At 38.0% G+C, this 18029-nt stretch overlaps 1 long non-coding RNA gene across 1 annotated transcript; it reads left to right on the forward strand.

The window, feature by feature from the left end:
- Positions 1-1567: 1567 nt before the first annotated feature.
- LOC119061253 (uncharacterized) lies at positions 1568-17618 on the forward strand. The gene is made up of 5 exons (XR_005084744.2): positions 1568-1676; positions 2551-2684; positions 3121-3198; positions 8611-8722; positions 10222-17618. It is a non-coding gene; the product is annotated as an uncharacterized LOC119061253 (long non-coding RNA).
- The last annotated feature ends 411 nt before the right edge of the window (positions 17619-18029 follow it).

Raw genomic sequence — 18029 nt, forward strand, 5'->3', positions numbered from 1 at the left:
ATCTGCAACCTAGGTATGTGCCCTGACTGGAAATCCAACCTGCAACCTTTTGATTACCGGAGGATGCTCCTACCAACTTAGCCACACCAGTCAGGGCTCTCCACTTACTGAGATCTTCGTTTCTCTCAGCATATTTTGTAGTTTCCAGTGTATGAATTTGGACTTGTTTTATTAATTTTTTCCTAAGTATTTTACTTTTTGATGCTATTGTGAATACAATTGCTTTCTTAATTCATTTTTGTTATTCATATAGAGAAATATAGTTGATTTCTGCATAGTTATCTTGTATCCTACAACTTTGTTAAACAGTTTCTAGAATAGAGAGAAATAGGGAGAGAGAAATATTAATTTGTTATTCCACTTATTTTATGCATTTATTAGTTGATTCATTTTTTTTTTTTATCCTCATAGGGACAGACTTGCAACATGGGCATGTGCCCTGACCAGGAATGAACCTGCAAACTTCCTGTTTATGAGATGATGCTCCAACCAACTGAAACATACCCGCCAGGGGTGGTTGATTCTTGTATATGCTCTGACTAGGATCAAAACTTGTTGTATTAGGATTACACTCAGCCCCAGCTGGTGTGGCTCAGCGGACTGAGTGCCAGCCTGCCAACCAAAGAACTATGCTGTAACCAACTGATCTACACAGCCAGGGCCCTTATATGCTTTTGTAAAGAGGATTGTATCATAGGCAAATAAAGGCAATCTTTTTTCTTCCAATCTGGATGCCTTTTATTTGTTAGCCTCTTGCACTAGCAACACCCTCCAGAATAATGTTGAATAAAGATAGTAGGAGCCTGTGTCCTTGCCTTGTTTCTGATCTTAAATAGAAAAGTATGAAGTCTCACCAATAAGTACATTAGCTGTAGGTTTCCCTTAGACACCTTTTATCATATGTTTCTGTTAAAATAAGATGGCTTGGTCTCATCCAAAGACTTAAGAATTGGATCTCGAGGAATTGCAGCCTAGGCAATCTGTACTCTAGGGAGTGGCTCAGATGACAGTTAGTGGTGTTTGAGGACATACACCAACCAACCAAGAGCCTCTCGCAGAAGCGGGAACTGGGCCGAAGGGCCCTCAAAGAAAAGTGACAAATTTTGTACAGCTGTTAACAGCAGCCCAACGTTTCGGTCCTTTAAAAGTCGAAATAGGTCAAAGTTAGAGAAAAACTGGAGCAATTAAATTGTTTGCTTAGGTCGTTATGCCCAGGATTAAAATCTCCAGGGCCTGAGTATGAAATAATTAGTATTATTGTTTAGCCTAATGGTGGTTTATAATAGTCATGCGGCCTAGCCAAACTACCACAAAGTAACACTGTCTCTATGCGGAAATAATTTTACATTCTTAACAAACGAATTACAAAAGCAATTTTTCTGTTACCTCAACCCTGGGACCCAATCCAACAAACGAGGGACGGAAAGAATGTAGCTAACACTATTGATTGACGTGCATTCCAACCAACCTGCAACGGAAGGAGAGCTCGCCCGCACAAGTTGTTATCCAATCAGTACGCGGCGGCAGAGGCGGGGCTTGTGGAAACGGCCAGCACAAGGTTGGCGGACTTGTGAAGGAGCAAAGATGGCGGAGTAAGGCGCTCCGCTGCGATCCGGCCTTTGGGCCGGGGTAGGCCGGTCCCCGGGCGGTCCACTGCTTCTGCTGGCTCGTGCGAGGTAAGCTGAGAAGGCCAGCGACGAGAGGACAGCCAGGAATTGGCAGTCCAGCCCTGCGGTGGAGCCTGCCTGCAGCTGGCGCGGGCTTCGGCCGGGCGTGGGTTTCCTCCCGAGCTGCCCGAGGGCGGCCGCACCCGCCTTCCCCGAAGTGTGTTATCACCACTCAGTCCTCGACGGGCCACTGACTGACCTCAATACCATGTCTGACTGCTGGGTGTTCCCCAGTGGTTGCGCCCACGAGGGCGTGTGTCTGGCAGCCTCTGCGTCCGCCGTTGGTTTATCCTCTGAAGAATATATTTATACTCCTCGCTTCACGGCTTCATTGTCACTGTATTGCCTGAGGCTCCGGTATTGACCCAGGCCTGTTTGGTTAGGAGTATTTTGTGTCCTTGGTCCGTCGACCTTGAGATTTGGTCTAACAGGTTGCTCGTAGGATTTTTTTGTTGTTGTTCCAAAATCAGAGATCCCCAGGATTTTAATTCGGGTCTGTGTATGGTGCATGTCCCCTTGCTACCCATGCTACAGCCATTCGTTCCCATCCCACTTCAAACTCTAAAGAGCTCAGTAAGCAGCTTTGTCCCTGTATGACCTCATAATTCCCTAAAGGGCGTTAATCTCGGCTTTCTCTGGGTCTCGGTAGAATTCTCCGTTGTTTTCCAGAGCTAGAGTCAGTATACAGTTTTTACTTACTCATTTCTTTATAGAGAGAATTGAGAGTTTGGGGAATTGTTAGAACGTTATTTAGTGTGGTGAAATTTAGCGTAATACAGTGTGGTTGCAAAATCAGGCATTTGTTTCAGTTTTTGTTTAACGTTATGGGGTATCTTTCTTTGTAATTTGGGTCGTTAAATTTTGGAAACGGTTCCTGTTTCAGGTTTGTGGATTGGTGAAGCCTGTTTAAAACAGCACGTCAGTTGGGTCCAGTTCAAATGACATGTCATAATACAAATAAATGTTTCTGCTACGCTGTTTGTTTGCCCTGGATTGAGCAGAGCTGAAAAATATCAGGTAAAGGACTTTTAAATGTGATCTTTCTGTTGATTTCTTCAGGAGTAGGTTTTTTCATTTCATTAGGGAGAAGAAAGAAGAAACGGGGTGGAGGAAAGGAAGAGCATTCTTCCTCCCTGCCTTACAGAGGGGAGTGGTCATCTGTACCAAAGCAGAGGTCTTTTGTGGGGAGAAGAGAGTTGTAGCATCATCATCAAGTTGGATAGTGTACCATAAAAACTTGAGAAACACTGGTCCAAGAGTTTTGACATCTCTGTGAAATTAATGCCAGTGCAGGTAGACAGTAACTCCTGATTGTTTCTTCTGAATAGTTTTTGATAGTGACGTTTGTTAGAAAAGCTTGACTTATTTTGAATAATTTTGCACAAGAATGCAAATAGCACCACTGAGGGCTGTATCCTTACTGTAATGTTCTTTTTATTTTTCCTTATCACAGGAAGGACATTTTCCTTGACTTTTAGGTGCTTTTATATTCATCCAGAAAAGAAAAAATTCTGAACTCAGGATTTGTCAAGTGAGTAATAGTCGCTAATACTTCCAAATACTGTTTAAGCAACTTGAAAATAGCTAGATAGAAGAGGAACAATAAACCATTAGCTAAAACAGAAAATGAACATTCAAAGTAACTATAAATAATTGAAGCTTAATAAATATAAATTAAGATTAAGCTTACATTTCCATTGAAATGTAAGCTTAATTTTTATTTTCAGCAATAGCAATGTCTTTAGTATAAAAAAGAAAAGACTTAATCTTTTGCCCAAATCCACTGAGCTACAACATGATAAAATGATAAATTTAAAAAATTTTTTAAATTTTTTGACTTTAGAGAGAGAGAGGAAGGGAAAGAGAAACATCGATTTGTTGTTCAGCTTATTTTTGTATTCATTGGTTTGATTCTTACTGTGCCCTGACTGGGGATTGAACCCACAACCTTGACTTTATAGGGACAACACTCTTAACTAACTGAGCTACCTGGCTAAGGCATGATAAATTTTATGTTACATGTATTGTACCACAATTTTAAAAAATGGAAAAAAGATAAGTGAAAAAACTCCCAACTATAGCCCTAGTTGGCTCAGTTGGTTGTAGCATTGTCCTGTAAATCAAAAGGTCACAGGTTTGATTCCAGGCAGGGCACATGCCTAGGTTGCAGGTTTGGACCCTAGGCAGAGCAGTTAAGAGAAGCAACCGATTGATGTTTCTCCCTCTCTCTCTCTTCCCCCCCCCCCCGCCTTCCCCCTTCTCTAAAATCAATAAGCTTGTCCTCTGGTAAGGATTTAAAAATAAAAAACTCCCACTATATATTTCAATATTAAGAAAAGGAATAAAAACTGGGCAAAATGCCTTTTAAGTGATAGAGTATTTATCATATGATTTACAGGAGAGGCTTTATTGCTTAGATTTAGAACCTAAAGGTCAACAGTAATAGAAACTTGACATTGGGCATAGCACAATATTGCTAGCAATTTACATATCCATAGGGAAACGATATAAATAAATGTAGGTGCTTGTGAGAAGTATTAACAAGGTAGCTTTAATTCTGGAAATATAATGATCTTATATATATTAAAGGAAAAAGCACAGTGCAAAACTAAATGTATGCTTTCATAATGGGGGAAGAAATAAATCTACTTACACAGATTTTATGTAGCTGTAGAATATCTCTAAAAGGATATGCAAGAGACACTGTATATCTTATTTCACTTTGTCCTATCATGTGCATTCATTACCTTTCAAGTAAATAATTTAAAATATCCAAACAAAGGAAGCACTCAATAAATATTTGATAAATGACTGAGAAGTTAAATTTTTGCCCAGGCAGTAATTTTACATTACTATAGTCCATTCATATCTGGGGACAGAAACAAGCCCAACACCTTTTTTTAAAATTCCTCATCCAAGGATATGTTCATTGATTTTTAGAGAGGAAGGGAAAGTGAGAGAAACATCTATTGGTTGCTTCCCCTATGTGCTTTGACTGGGGATCAAACTCACAACCTAGGTATGTGCCCTCACCTGGAAATAAATCCGCAGCATTTGATGTTCTGGATGAAGCTCTAACCAACTGAGTCACCTGGCCAGGGCCCCAACATTTTTTTTTAATAAGACACTGGAAAAATTTAATTAGAATGATAGTGATAGCCACTGTGCTTTGTGAAACGTGTTCTGAATTTATGGCTTACATAGCAACGTAAGAAAGGAGTATTTCACTCTCAAGTCCTTAGAGGAAGCAAAGTGTATTGATGCATGACAAATGACCTAAAATTTATTGGATTAAAATAATAGTATATCACCCTGGCTGGTGTGGTCCAGTGGATTGAATGGTGGCCTGTGAACCAGAGGGGCACTGGTTCAATTCCTAGTCAGGGCACATGCCTGGGTTGCAGGCCAGTGCCCAGCAGGGGACACAGGAGAGGCAACCATACATTGATATTTCTCTCCCTCTCTCCTTCCCTTACCCTCTAAAGATAAAGAATTAAAATCTTAAAAAAAAAATTTTTTATCTTTACTCCCCACAAAAAACCAAAAAACAAAACTGCAGTATATCCCTGACTGGTGTGGCTCAGTGGGTTGGTTCATACCACAAAGTGAAAGGTTGCCAGTTTGATTCCCAGTCAGAGCACAAGCTTGGGTTGTGGGCCTGGTCCCTGGTTGGGGTGCATGTGAGAGGCAGCCAATCTTTGTTTCTCTCACACATTTGTGTTTCTCTCCCTCTCTCCCTCCCTCCCTCCCCCTCTCTCTTAAAAAGAAAGAAAATCTTAAGAAAAAAACTAGTATACATGTATTAACTCTCACAGATTTATGTAGGTCAGAAGTTAGGGAGCAGCTTAGCTGGGGATTTCTGGCTTGAGGTCTCATAAGGTTTCAGGCAAGATATTGTCTGGATTGGCAGTCATCAGCTCTAATTCCATGGTGGCTCATTCACGTGGCTGGCAAATTCATGCTGGTGATGGAAAACATCAGTTCTTTGTGATGTTAGCCTCCTTCCCAGTTGCTTGACTGTTGTCATAATACAACATCTGCCTTCTCCCAGAACAGGCAATCTAGGACAATAAAGTAGAAGCCGGCGTTCCATCTATAACCTTGGCTCAGAAGTTACTATCATTTCCTCCTTCAGTTGGTCACTGTTTTAATACCAACTAGTGTACTTTTATACAGTAAGTCAAAGGGCAAGGTCCCCAATAAGACTTCCCTCATGTTAAATGCCAGTTGTATGTTGGAGGATTCCCAAGCCACATGAATGTCCGAACAACTGGCCACAAATTCATGGCTTCCTATGACTCTGTCCAAACCAACTTATGGTCTTGTTGACTTTCTCTATTTTCATGTTTTATTTAACTCTGCTCTAATTTTTTCCCCCTTCCTTCTTGATAGCTTTCCATTTAGTTTATTCTTTTTCTAGTTAAGGTATGAAGTTAGGTTGTTGCTTTGAGATCTTTGTTTTTTAATGTGAGCCTTTACAGCTTTAAATTTTTCTCTTAGGACTGCTTTTGCTGCATCCCGTAAGTTTTGGTGTGTTGTGTTTTTGGTTTTGTCTCAAGATATTTTCTAATTTCCCTTGTGATTACTTCGACCCATTGGTTGTTTTGGTGTGTTGTTTAATTTCCACAGGCTCATTTATTGTAAACAGGAATTTAGAGTCTCCCTACCAGGAACAAAAGCCAGTTAAATTATTTATTATTCAACCCTGTTTGGTGTAGCTCAGTGAATTGAACACTGGTATGCAAACTGAAAGTCGCCAGTTCTATTCCTTGTCAGGGCACTTGCCCAGGTTGCCCAGTTGGGGGTGTACAAAAGGCATCTGATGATAGATGTTTCTCTGTGCATTGGCACATTGATGTTTTCTCTTTCTCCTTCCCTTCCTTCTAAAAGTAAACCAAATCTTTAAAAAGTAAACAATTTGAAAATTCATTATTATACAGTAGTCACCTAGATCAACCCTGATGCTTTATTAGAGGGACTATAAAAAAGTGTGACTACTGGGAGGCAGCAATGACCAGGGACCATTTTGGAAGCTAACTGCCACATGAAGTCATTTGACTCAGATCTGACTAGGACAAGTCCTGCATTGAAATTCCCTGCTTTCCCTTTACATTCATTTTAGTAAGTCAGGTTTTCTGATACAAAGTTACTTGTATAAGCAACAGCACTGAGCAGAAGACTTCAGAGACAGAGGTGCCAGGTAAGCTGCCAACTTTACAGGGATATATTTGTGTTTTATAGATCAGAGTGTCTAGTTGTAGTTTCCTCACCTAACTCTAGAACCTATGTCTATTTAAATTTTAACTCATGTTGGCTCAGTGTATTTAATAGCCCTGCTATTCTCATTCATTCAACAATTTTTTATTAAGTGCTTACCATGGGTCACACCCTATTCTTGAGATTCATCAGTTAACAAAATGGGTTCCTTCCTGGTGGACCTTACATTTTAGACAAGACAGTAAATGAGAAACATAGTAAGTACCTTATGTAGTAGGTTAGATAGTATTCTGTGCAATGGATAAAAGGAAAGTAGAGCAGGGTAAAGAGAAATGGTGGGAGTGTGTCTGTGGGTGGGATTGCAGGGGTTGGTGTAACCTAAATAGGGACTCAAAATAGGCCTCGTTGAGAAGATAGCATTGGAGTAAAGGTGAGGGGACTTAACTAAGCAGATACCTGGAGAAGAGTCTTCTCACAAAGGTGATGGCCAATACAAAGGCTGTAAGGTAGGCGCATACCTGACATTTGAGGAAGAGCAAGGAGTCCACTGTGGTTGGAACCCATGATGGAGGCAGGGAGGGGTATGGAGTTGAGGGTCAGAAGAGGTATGGTGGAAGGGAGTGATGTAAGTCTTAAGGGGAATCTTGCAGGTCAATCTTTGGTCAGAACTTTATATTGAGCTGTTTATTCAGTTTTCAAAAGGGTCCAACAGTTTGTGATACATATGAGGTCTGTCTGGAAAAAGTCCAGCCATTGTTAATATAATGAGAATGGTTTGTGCAACATTGATGTAACCTGGCTGCCAAGGAGAATGGACTGGAATACACAAGCATGAACAATGATGACTTCACTGTACTGGTCAGTGGGGGCAGTAGACACTGTTGAGTGAGCATGTGTACTGTATGGCCATTGCATTCAAACCAACTTGAGTAAGAGCGATGAATCTGCATCAAATCTTGCATTAAGTTTGCACATTTCCTCTGTGGAAACTATTCCGTTGATTCAGAATGCTGCAGCTATGGGCAACTGGTGACTGGCAGCTTTATCACAAATGCACCCACTCATGCATCATGTTTCCTACAGAGATTTTTCACAAAATATTTAATCACTTAGGTGACTAAGCCCTCCTGTACAGCCCAGATTTGGTGCCTTGCAACTATTGGGTTTTCCCAAAACTAAAGTCACCTTTGAAAGAGAAGAGATTTCAGACCATCAGTGAGATTCAGGAAAATACAGTGGAGCAGTTGATGGCAATTGTATGAGGTCCCAAGGTGCCTATTTGTAGGGGGGACTGAACTCCCCTACAAATTAACCTATGTACATGGTTTCTTCTGTCTTGTATCTTCTTCAGTAAATGACTCTATATTTCATGTCACGTGGCTGGATACCTTCTGGACAGACCTCGTATGTGTATATGTTTAGAGTGTAGAAAATGGAATAGTCATGTCTAATACCTGAAATTGGGTATTTTGAAGAAAATACAAGCTTATGATCTAGCATTATTTCCTAATATTAAGATAATGATTGTATGCATTTTTATTAGTGCTGCAGAAGGAATATGAAGAAATATAAATTTTTTTAGTGCTGCATTTTTATTAGTGCTGCTGAAGAAAAAAAAGATACGTATTTTTTAAGGCTTGTTTTGTGCTTGTTTGGTTACATATTCTGTAAAGAACTAGCTTTTTTTAAAAAAATCCTCAGCCAAGAATATGTTTATTGATTCTAGAGAGAGAGGAGGAGGGAAAGAAAAAAAGAGAAGAAGACATCAGTGTGGAAGAAAAGCAAGGATCAGTTGTTTCCCATATACACCCCAACTGGGAATCAAACCCATAACCCAGGTATGACCCCGGACTGGGAATCCAGCCTGCAACAGTTTGGTGCACCAGCCAGTGCTCCAACTAACTGGCCGTCTGGCCAGCTCACTGCCAATTATCTTGCCATCAGAATTCAACTGTCTGACTCTAGTGGCTGGCGCAAGCTTTGAATCAGCCTGAGTAAGCTTATGTAATGAAACAGCCCTGTTGCTGGTACAGTTATAAAGGCCTGTCTGTGAATTGACTGTATTTTTTTCCCTTACACTGCTGCTTTGCAACAAGTGCAAATTCCATAATTCTCTTACTCTTGATTTGATTCTAACTTAATTACATTTGCCTTTCGTAAGTTTTGATTCAGAACTGTGTCACCTTCCACCAGAAGAGGTTATTTATATTCAGTGAAATAACTTTTCGTAAATATATATGACGTACTATAAAAGAAGGGCTAATTAGCTAATTGCTATTTGCCATTTTTGTAAGCCATAGTAATTTAAGCTGTTGATAGCATTGGTGATTTTTAAATGCTTTATTATAAAATATACATAATGTAAATAAAAGTTATCATTTTAACCATTTTTAAATGTACAATTCATTGGCATTAAGTACATTCACATTGTTTTGCAACCATTACTAGCATCTATTTCTAGAACTTCCTTATCATCCCATACAGAAACTCAGTTCCCATTAATCAATAACTCCCAATTCCACTTTTTGTCCCTATGAATGTGCTTTTTGTAGGTATCTCAACTACAGGAATTATACAGTATTTATTCTTTTTTGTCTGATTGACTTTTGTAGATCTTGCAATTTAACAAGTGCTATGTTTAACAGCAGTGAACTGCTAATGTTTTGAAATGCTTGCATTTGGTGATCATGATACTGTACAAATTATTTTACAATTGTTCAGTGTTAGTCTTGTGTAGTTGAAGATAATTCAAAGTAAGATGATTCATATATGGCATGAGTATTGAGTATTTAGACATCAGATTTGGAGTATAGTATTGCTTTTATCTATTACCTATTTTAATCCTCACCTGAGGGGATATGTTTATTGATATTTTAGAGAGAGACAGAAACATCCATTGGTTACCTTGTGTACACAGCCTAACTGGGGATTGAACCCACAACCTTTTGGTGAATGGTATGGTGCTCAAAACACCCGAGCCACCTGGCCAGGGCAAGTACCACACTGCTTTTAAACACAAATGTTTCATATCATTTTATGGCTATAAAAACTTAGAGTACATTACCCCATTCGTATAAGAGGAAATTAATGTATATATTTCACTTTATGTAAGTGTTTATATACATCTCACTTTTTTGTATCATACTTAATGGTTTTTTCTGGCTACTGCTTTTGCTTTTATGATGACAATACTGAATTTAGTATTATGGTTGGACATTTTCTTGTAACCCAGAACATTGTTTTCTTTCTATGTGTTAAATATTATTTTTAAAAGTAAGCTCATGCAGGAAGTACCTGTTCTAATCTTCCTGTTTTTTAACTTATTTTGTATTTCTAGGTATTTCTGTGTTGTCTTCTGGAGTGGGTAGTCCTGTCTCTTCTATCCAATTACTTCCCATAATCTTGAAATGTGAATATTTCTTCTCTACACTTTACCTCCATGATTTGGATTGGAAAGGCTGCTTTTCTCTTTTCCCCACGTCAAAAGTTCAACACAGAGAAGCTCCTAGGATGCAGTCATTCTGCCAGCTTCTTCAGGAAGAAAGAAGCAACCGACATGTTTCTTCTGCCATTTTCTTAATTGTAAAGAAATTACTTTGCAAGCTGAAGAGTGATGTTAATTTGAAACAGGTGCTTAGATAGTAGGCATTTGTGAACTTTTTACCTTTTGTTCCCAGCAAGAAGACTATATAAATAGCAAGTACCAAGGTTTTTGTTGTTGTTTTTAAATGTCTTCCAGTTTTAACACTATCATAAGCACAGTTGCAACTACAGGAGTAAATTACCAATGTGTTGTAATTGGAAATGAAAGAGATACTAAATATATATATCTTCTGGCTTATCCTGTGACATAAATTAACTGGCTAAGAACAGAGGTCCAATATTGCAGTTAAACCTTTGTTGTGATAAAGAAGGATAAAAACAAAATATCAGAAAGCTAATTTAATGTCTGAATAAATCAAAACCATCTCTGTATAAATACATATTTTAACATGTGTAAATCCACATTTTTGGAAGAGAAGAGCAATTTTTCTCCTAGATAAAGAAGCTGTTCTTTCTCAGAAGTCTTTGGACATTTGGTATTTTAAAATGTTTTTATCTGTTCTAAGGAAGGGTCATATTGTGCAGATGCTAACCCTACGAATGCACGCTTGGGGTTAGTGAAAGTTTGGTAAAAGGAGACAGAAGGAACCCTGTTCACCTCCCTAGGATGAGAAACTGCTGTTACAAATGACTTCATTCTTCTTTGTGAAGTCTTATATAGCACTTAAGACTTTTTCCATGCTGCTAAGCTGGAAGATAAGTGGCATAAGTTGTTTTTCTGTTTGAAGATGGGATGGACCCTACAGCATAACCTGCGTTCAACTTTGGGCATGAAGGAATGGGGCAAAATGAGAAAACTTGCCCCGTGACTCCCCTCTCCTAAGAAAAGGAAGCAAAAATGACTTACAGTTCCACCTGACTTGATGGCGTTTTATATCCTATAGTTGTTTTTTGTAAAAGTATAAATAACTTTTTCATTTGATCCAGACCAGTACTTGGATGTTTGATTTCTTTTTCTAGATGACAGCTGTAGAGTTGGGCTGAAAAGGCTGGGACTCAGGTAACTTTCCTCATTCTCATCAGAGAATGGGCCTCAGACGCAATGTGCCTGAACTGGTCATTGGTTCAGTGTTCAAGAAATTCGGGTCTGAAAAAAAAAAACCTGAAACAAGAAAATAGTTCCAATAAGAAGTATGGGTCTTACTTTCCCTTAAAACTTATTCTGTAGAGAAACAAACTATAGTGTAGAGCTGTTTTTCCTTCAGAATCAGCAGAGGACAATGTGTACATTGTTAGGTCTCTGCATAAAAAGAATGACATCTTTATGAGTCTTTGTGACTGGAGAAAGAATTTAAAGCTTCTTAGTTGAAAATAAGAACAAATCAACTTAGATTATCTCTGTGATTTAGGGAATGTTTGCCTAGGGGCAAACATGCTGTGATGTTGAAAACTTGGGGCAGATTTACCAAAATTTGAGAGTGATAGAACTGGCCAAAAATTGGAGATGTTGAGCACTCTTGATTAGTTTAATTGGTCAACCCAATTTGAAATGGCATAAGAAAGCTTTGTAGTAAAAATAAATAGATAAAATATTACCAAGTGGTAAAAGTATAGAAGTAACTTTGGATAAAGGTAACAATTTTTTCTCAAACTCCCAGCCACTTCCTGATATTTTAGTGTTTTGGAATCATTAAGACAATAGAATTTACATACATGGGTTCCACTGGTATAATGAGACTATCACATAGAAAAGTCGTATCTTTAGTTGTTTGTTACCTATCTTCCTCCTGTTCTTTTGGCAACTTTTTGGGTAGGACCATTTGGCAGGAAATAGGGGCCCTGTAGTATGAATGTAGTGAAACCATCCCTGGCCCACTTGTTTGAATAGGTATCAGACTTGGCTTCTCTGGTTGCTTTACATTTTTTCATTTCATAGCTAAGAGAACCACTGTTTAATGTTCTTTAAAGTTGTTTCTGCATCTTGTTAGCAAATGGCATTTAACAAAATGAGTATATTCCACTCGTCCAGCGTTTACTTATTAGACATTTTTTTCCTGGTCTATTTTGGTCCTCTTCTTATGGCAAAAGTAATTTTAGACAGGACTATGCCTCAAGCTGTAGCTGTGCCTACTTCCTCTCCTTTGCTCATCCATGTTAGCTGACAGGTTTTGGGGAGCTTTTTTGTTTGTTTTTAAGTTAAAAACGGGATATGTGCAATAGAAATATATATATGTATATTTTAATACTTGTGGACAAATGTTACAAGTTGTTTCAGAACAACAAAATCACCAATGTCTTCCATTTTGAGATGTGTATAGTTTTGTAAGCATTAGTGCTTGGTAGCATATTGTAGTGCCATGTTAGGAGTTAGTGCATGAACCTAGTAATAATTTAAAACTTCAGGATGAATTATAATAACCAATAGTGTAAAAAGTGGAAAATTTAGACTTTTTCTTTTTTCATAAGTTTCTGTACCCATGATATTCTCCCTGGGGAGAGAATAGGCCAAAAAGACTCATTTATAAATAGTAATGTGGGATCACAATGTGAAATACTGTGTTTGAGGATATTTAAGCTTTCCATGAGGTAGCTGGAAACCAGCTGCCATTGTGTCTTATGAAACCTCACATCAAAACGTGGCCCCATTTCATGATTCCGCTTTGCTCAGATTGAGGTGAGATTGTTCTTATGCTGTTTTCACATTTTATGTCTTTTATGTTTATTATTTTCCTACTCCTTTTGCATCAAGAAACTATTATTGCATGTCTTACTGAGATGCTCTGTTAGTTGCTTAAATGAAAGCTTTTCTAATCTGCAGGTCATTTACACTTTGTCTGCAGCATGCCACATGTCAGTAGTTCAGAGTGTCCTGCATTAATTTGTCATGTGCTTTTCTCATTTCCAAATTTGCTGAATTGTGTATTGTTGGAATTCCAGACCTTTTCATGGAATTGGAAATTCAGCCAACAGAGCCTATGTAGGTTGCCATGTAGTAACTAACTTTTGGTTGGTCATAGCTGCCTCAGATGGCTTTCACTTTCCTACTTTCCTTGCAGACATAAAAGTTATTTTGTTCTGAAAGCATAAGATAGCTTACTGTAGAAAAGAAGTTCCTACCTCTAAAAGCTGCCTTGAGAACTGGGAAGTGGCAGTTTTCTGGGGTGATTTTTAAATCTCAGTATCAGGAAGAGTCCAGGATTTATTGACACAGGTCCTACAGTCAAGCATGATAGGAAATGCAAAACTAGTTTAATGTGGTATGTCTTGTGTGTAGAAGCAGACTTGGACAAATAGACTGTTCTGCAGCAGATCTCCAGGGACCCAGGTTTCAATTCTCATAGTGTACTTTAAGTAGTTGTACTCTTGGCTCAAATAGTTTAGTGCCTGTGAGAATCCATTTCTGAAAAGCGTTTAAACATTTTTTAAAAATACCTCTGAAAAGGTAATGAATGCAAAATAGCACAGTATATATAGCAAAGGGTATTCCCTATTGCAAAAAAAAAAAAGCCATAAAATGAACTGATACTTTTTGAGAAGTAGAATTTTAGTAGCAATAACAGTTTTGGCATGTGTAGTAAGCTTCATTAGCAAGATTGTATAGTAGAGTAAGTATCACTAGAGTTTGTGATGCTCTGTGGTTAACAGAGTTGCACAAAAGGATGTTCTAGATAAAGAGCATATAAAAGGTACTTTTAAAACTATGAATGTATGTGAATATATCAGTGAGAAATAGCAACTTTGTGTAAGTTAAAGGTTAAAGACCTTATTGGTTTCCTAGAGCAGAGGGTTAGAGCCATTGAATGAAATTTTTCTAGTGCTTAACCTGGAAATAAATGTACACTTACTGATGAAATCCCACTGAAGCCATCATGTGGGCTTTTGCTTATGATTTTTTTTTTTAAGCATCAGGCTAACAGTATACTTTCTGTTTTGTCACCGTATCTTTCTTCATTAGTTTCCTGGGTGCACTTTTAAAAAAGGAAAAGTTTGTTGTGTATATGTATTTAGGGTTAAAAAGAACAAGAACTTGGATAGCTAGCTGACCTATGGTTAGTTTAGGGGAGTTAAGATTTAAAGATGTAAAACAAAAGGATTGAAGGGAATAGCCAAAGACAGTATGTTTGTTTTTTAAACCTTGTCTAATATAGATGTGCTAGGCCTGTGGCCTGTAACTACTTATTTTAATGGGAACCCAGCAGACTAGTTCTTGATCTGAACAAGCTTAGAACTCACATCCGGATATAATAGTGAAAAAGTGGAATGATGATGACTTCTTACTCCCTTTTACCTCATGTCATCTTGGCCATTTAGCACCTTGAAGACAACCCTGAGAAGACTTGGTCTCTGTTCCCTGGTTTTTCCCGGGGAAGAAAAAAACTAAAAGATAAATGGAGAAGATCTAAGAAAATAGTGCCTCTTGAATATTTAATTCTTATATGGCAACTCCAAAGGATAGGGAGGCTATAGTAAATTGATTATAGCCCCTCTTTAAATGTTCCACGCCATCAGTTGGTGTTGGAGACATTGGAATAACCAAGCAATATTCACACATCCGCATGATCATGAGGACACCAGGTGTATTACTGTGATGTCAACAGTTTAGTTTCTTAGAACAATTAAAGCTTACCCTTAACAGCCACATCAGTGGTTCCAAATGCTAAAATGTGCTACAAGTTTTTGTAGTTTCAAAGTATACAATTAATTACTTTCAGTGTTGTGGTCTCATGTTTACTCTTTGTGTACCTGTGATATGCAAAATATGAAGAGACCCTTGTTCTCCAGGAGTTTACATTATCATGGTGCTGCTGGTGCAAGCAAATTACTTCTAGTTTATTCAGAACATTGCTTGGCTATTAATCATACCATATTTGGAAGGATCCCTTGACCAACTGTTCTCAAAACCAGAGGGCTATGCTAAATTTCAGGGCATTGATTTTTGCGTTTACATTGTATTAACTCTGCTGTTCATAAACTCCTTTCCCCCGGGAGCTGTGCAGGTAATGCTCTTAATATGAATTAAAGAAGAAACCATTCTAAGAGCACCTTTACCATCCCTACACCACTTATGCTCCTCTATGCTACAGCAGTCAAAAGGCCAAGAAACTTACTGCTCCAGAAGACTGTGCATCTCAATTCTCTTTCTTTTCCCAGAGTTTTTACATCATTCTCTATCCAGAAGGACCAGGATTTGAAATTAAGCCTTTTATAACTGAATAGTGGTCCTAATTTTAAATTTTGTGACTTTTGTACCTCTATTCTGAAGCAGCATTGTGATAGATGTGGAGCACCTGCCTGCATTTCTAAGCAATTACTTTATTAACCCCCATTTTTGATTAAAACTTTGCATGTATCCTTGTTTCTAATTCCTCTGAATCAAGGGATTTACTTTGCATGTTTATTAAAACTGGGTCTGGATGAAAGTGCAAGAGATAGTAGCAGGCCTATAACTCTTGATTTTAGAGTACTGATATTCTAATGCATGACTGATTCAAAATGTCCAGTATTACGTGGCTACTAGTAATTATATATATATGCATTTATTAATTAATAATGAAGCAATAGACTTAAACCAGTAGCTTGAATTTATTTGGATCATTAGATTTCAGTTTCTAATTAAAGATGATCTTAACTTCCATTGAAAATGGGAGCTAGATGATAAACAGGAGTAACTGTAAGACATTCAGTCAGGAATAGAGCATAACAGTGCTCATCACCCTCTAACCTCTTGCCTGTTTCCCTTAGTCCCCAAGCATGTTTTAAAACAATATAAAAGGCACAAACTAAGCATGTGGAATTAAATAAATATAACTATGGCTATAGTAATCGGGTGCAGAGTTTCAGAAAGAATAGGGAAGTAGGGAATATAAGTGTGGAGTATGTAAAATAATTAGATAGGGGTTTGTCTGATAAAGTTTATGTGGCTCAAATTTGCATCTCATAACTAGGATCTTGGAAGTGAATAGAGGCAGTGTGCACATATTTCATGTTTCCGGATTTCCAGATAACTAGGCTACTTTCTGGATGGTAGTTAGTGGTATGGTATCCAAGAAGGATCCCAGCAGGAAAGAAACTGCTCCATTTTGTGAAAATAGTCCTGAAAATATTAACATACTTGTGGGTTAGTTTCTCTTTTGTTACTGTATTACATTAACTTTTTTTTTTAACAACCAGAGTTTTATTCTTGCTACTTTGATCAGATGGCATTTCTTGCCTAAAGCTTTTGATACCAGCCAAACAGGAGCAAGTTTTCATATTTGTTTATTATGGTAGCTTAACATTTTTTAGATGATTCCTAACTTTGGAATAATCCTTGTAAATGATGGATACATATGTAAATGGGTTAATGTAAATGGGTTAATTATATCTGAAAGAGGCCTAAACAGGATTAGACTAGACACTTAGCTGTGGGATTTCACTCAGTACCTTTTGGGGATGGGTAAGTTTAACATCATTGCAATATCTGGTCTCCACTCAAATACAGGAAGTGAGATGTCATATCCCATGTGTAAATCTTCTCTTTGCCATGTATTAGTAACGTGCCTGTCAACCAGTGAAACCAGTGAAGATTTAAGGACCGAGTTTCTCTAAGCTGCTCTCCCATTATTCCACTAAGGCATATTAAAAGTTACTGGGAAAACAGACATCACAGGTTTCTCCACAAGTCCATATACCTAAGCTTCCTTTTAATTCAAAATAGATATTTTAGGGTTACTAAGAGTCTTCAGAAGATTTTGTGTCCTGTTGTGATGGTTTGCCATGCCATTGATTGAAATCTATTTTTCTCCCAGGGATAAGAAAGATATTCTGGCAATACATTATCAGTCCTTAAACAACAGTAATCACTTTAGGGCTTACCCTAAAATTACTCATCACTTGTCATTTAAGATTCCCATTAGAGTACCCTTCACATAGAATTTTATGTACTGTCCTGTTGAGTACAGTTGTTGCTGTTTTTACTTGCTGTTCTGCATTTTCTCCCTTGCACCATTGGTATAGACGATAATGTTAAAAGAATTTCATTGAATGTTAAAGTATTACAAAAGGCAGCTTGCTTTTTAATCTATGCATCTTTGGGATTTTAGAAAAGATTTTATTCTTTGATGTAAAAAGGAACTGTTTTAAGAGTTGGAAACTCTGCACCTCTCTGTATATTTTGGCAATAAAGCAGCATGGGCTGAGAATGCACCAAAATTTCACTGTGTTGTTACTTGGAATGGGTCATTTCTAATGATGCCATAAATTATGGAGATGGGAAAAGGAACCTATCCACAAACCTGTGCTGAGGTCCAGGCTCCAGGTACCTGTGGTTTCCAGTGTCCAAAGGAACAGACAACCATCTGAAGAAAGAGGCATCCCATTTATTTATTTTCAAGTTGTAAGAGAATGTTTATTTAGAAAGTTACAGAGATAGAAATGAGGCATCTGGGCTGCATAGGTCACAGAGGCAAAAGAAAGGTCTTTGGAGCTTAGGAAGAAGACAAGGAAGGAAAAGGTGGGGGCATGCTCCCAAAGGGACAAAACACTGAGAGGAATACCATTTAAACTTGCTCCATTCCCTTCTTTGGGGCCAGACTTATGCTAGATCTGTGAGCAAATGTTTCT

This window comes from Artibeus jamaicensis, unplaced genomic scaffold, assembly GCF_021234435.1.
Source record: "Artibeus jamaicensis isolate MK-2021 breed Jamaican fruit bat unplaced genomic scaffold, CSHL_Jam_final contig_1132, whole genome shotgun sequence".
NCBI lineage: Eukaryota > Metazoa > Chordata > Mammalia > Chiroptera > Phyllostomidae > Artibeus > Artibeus jamaicensis.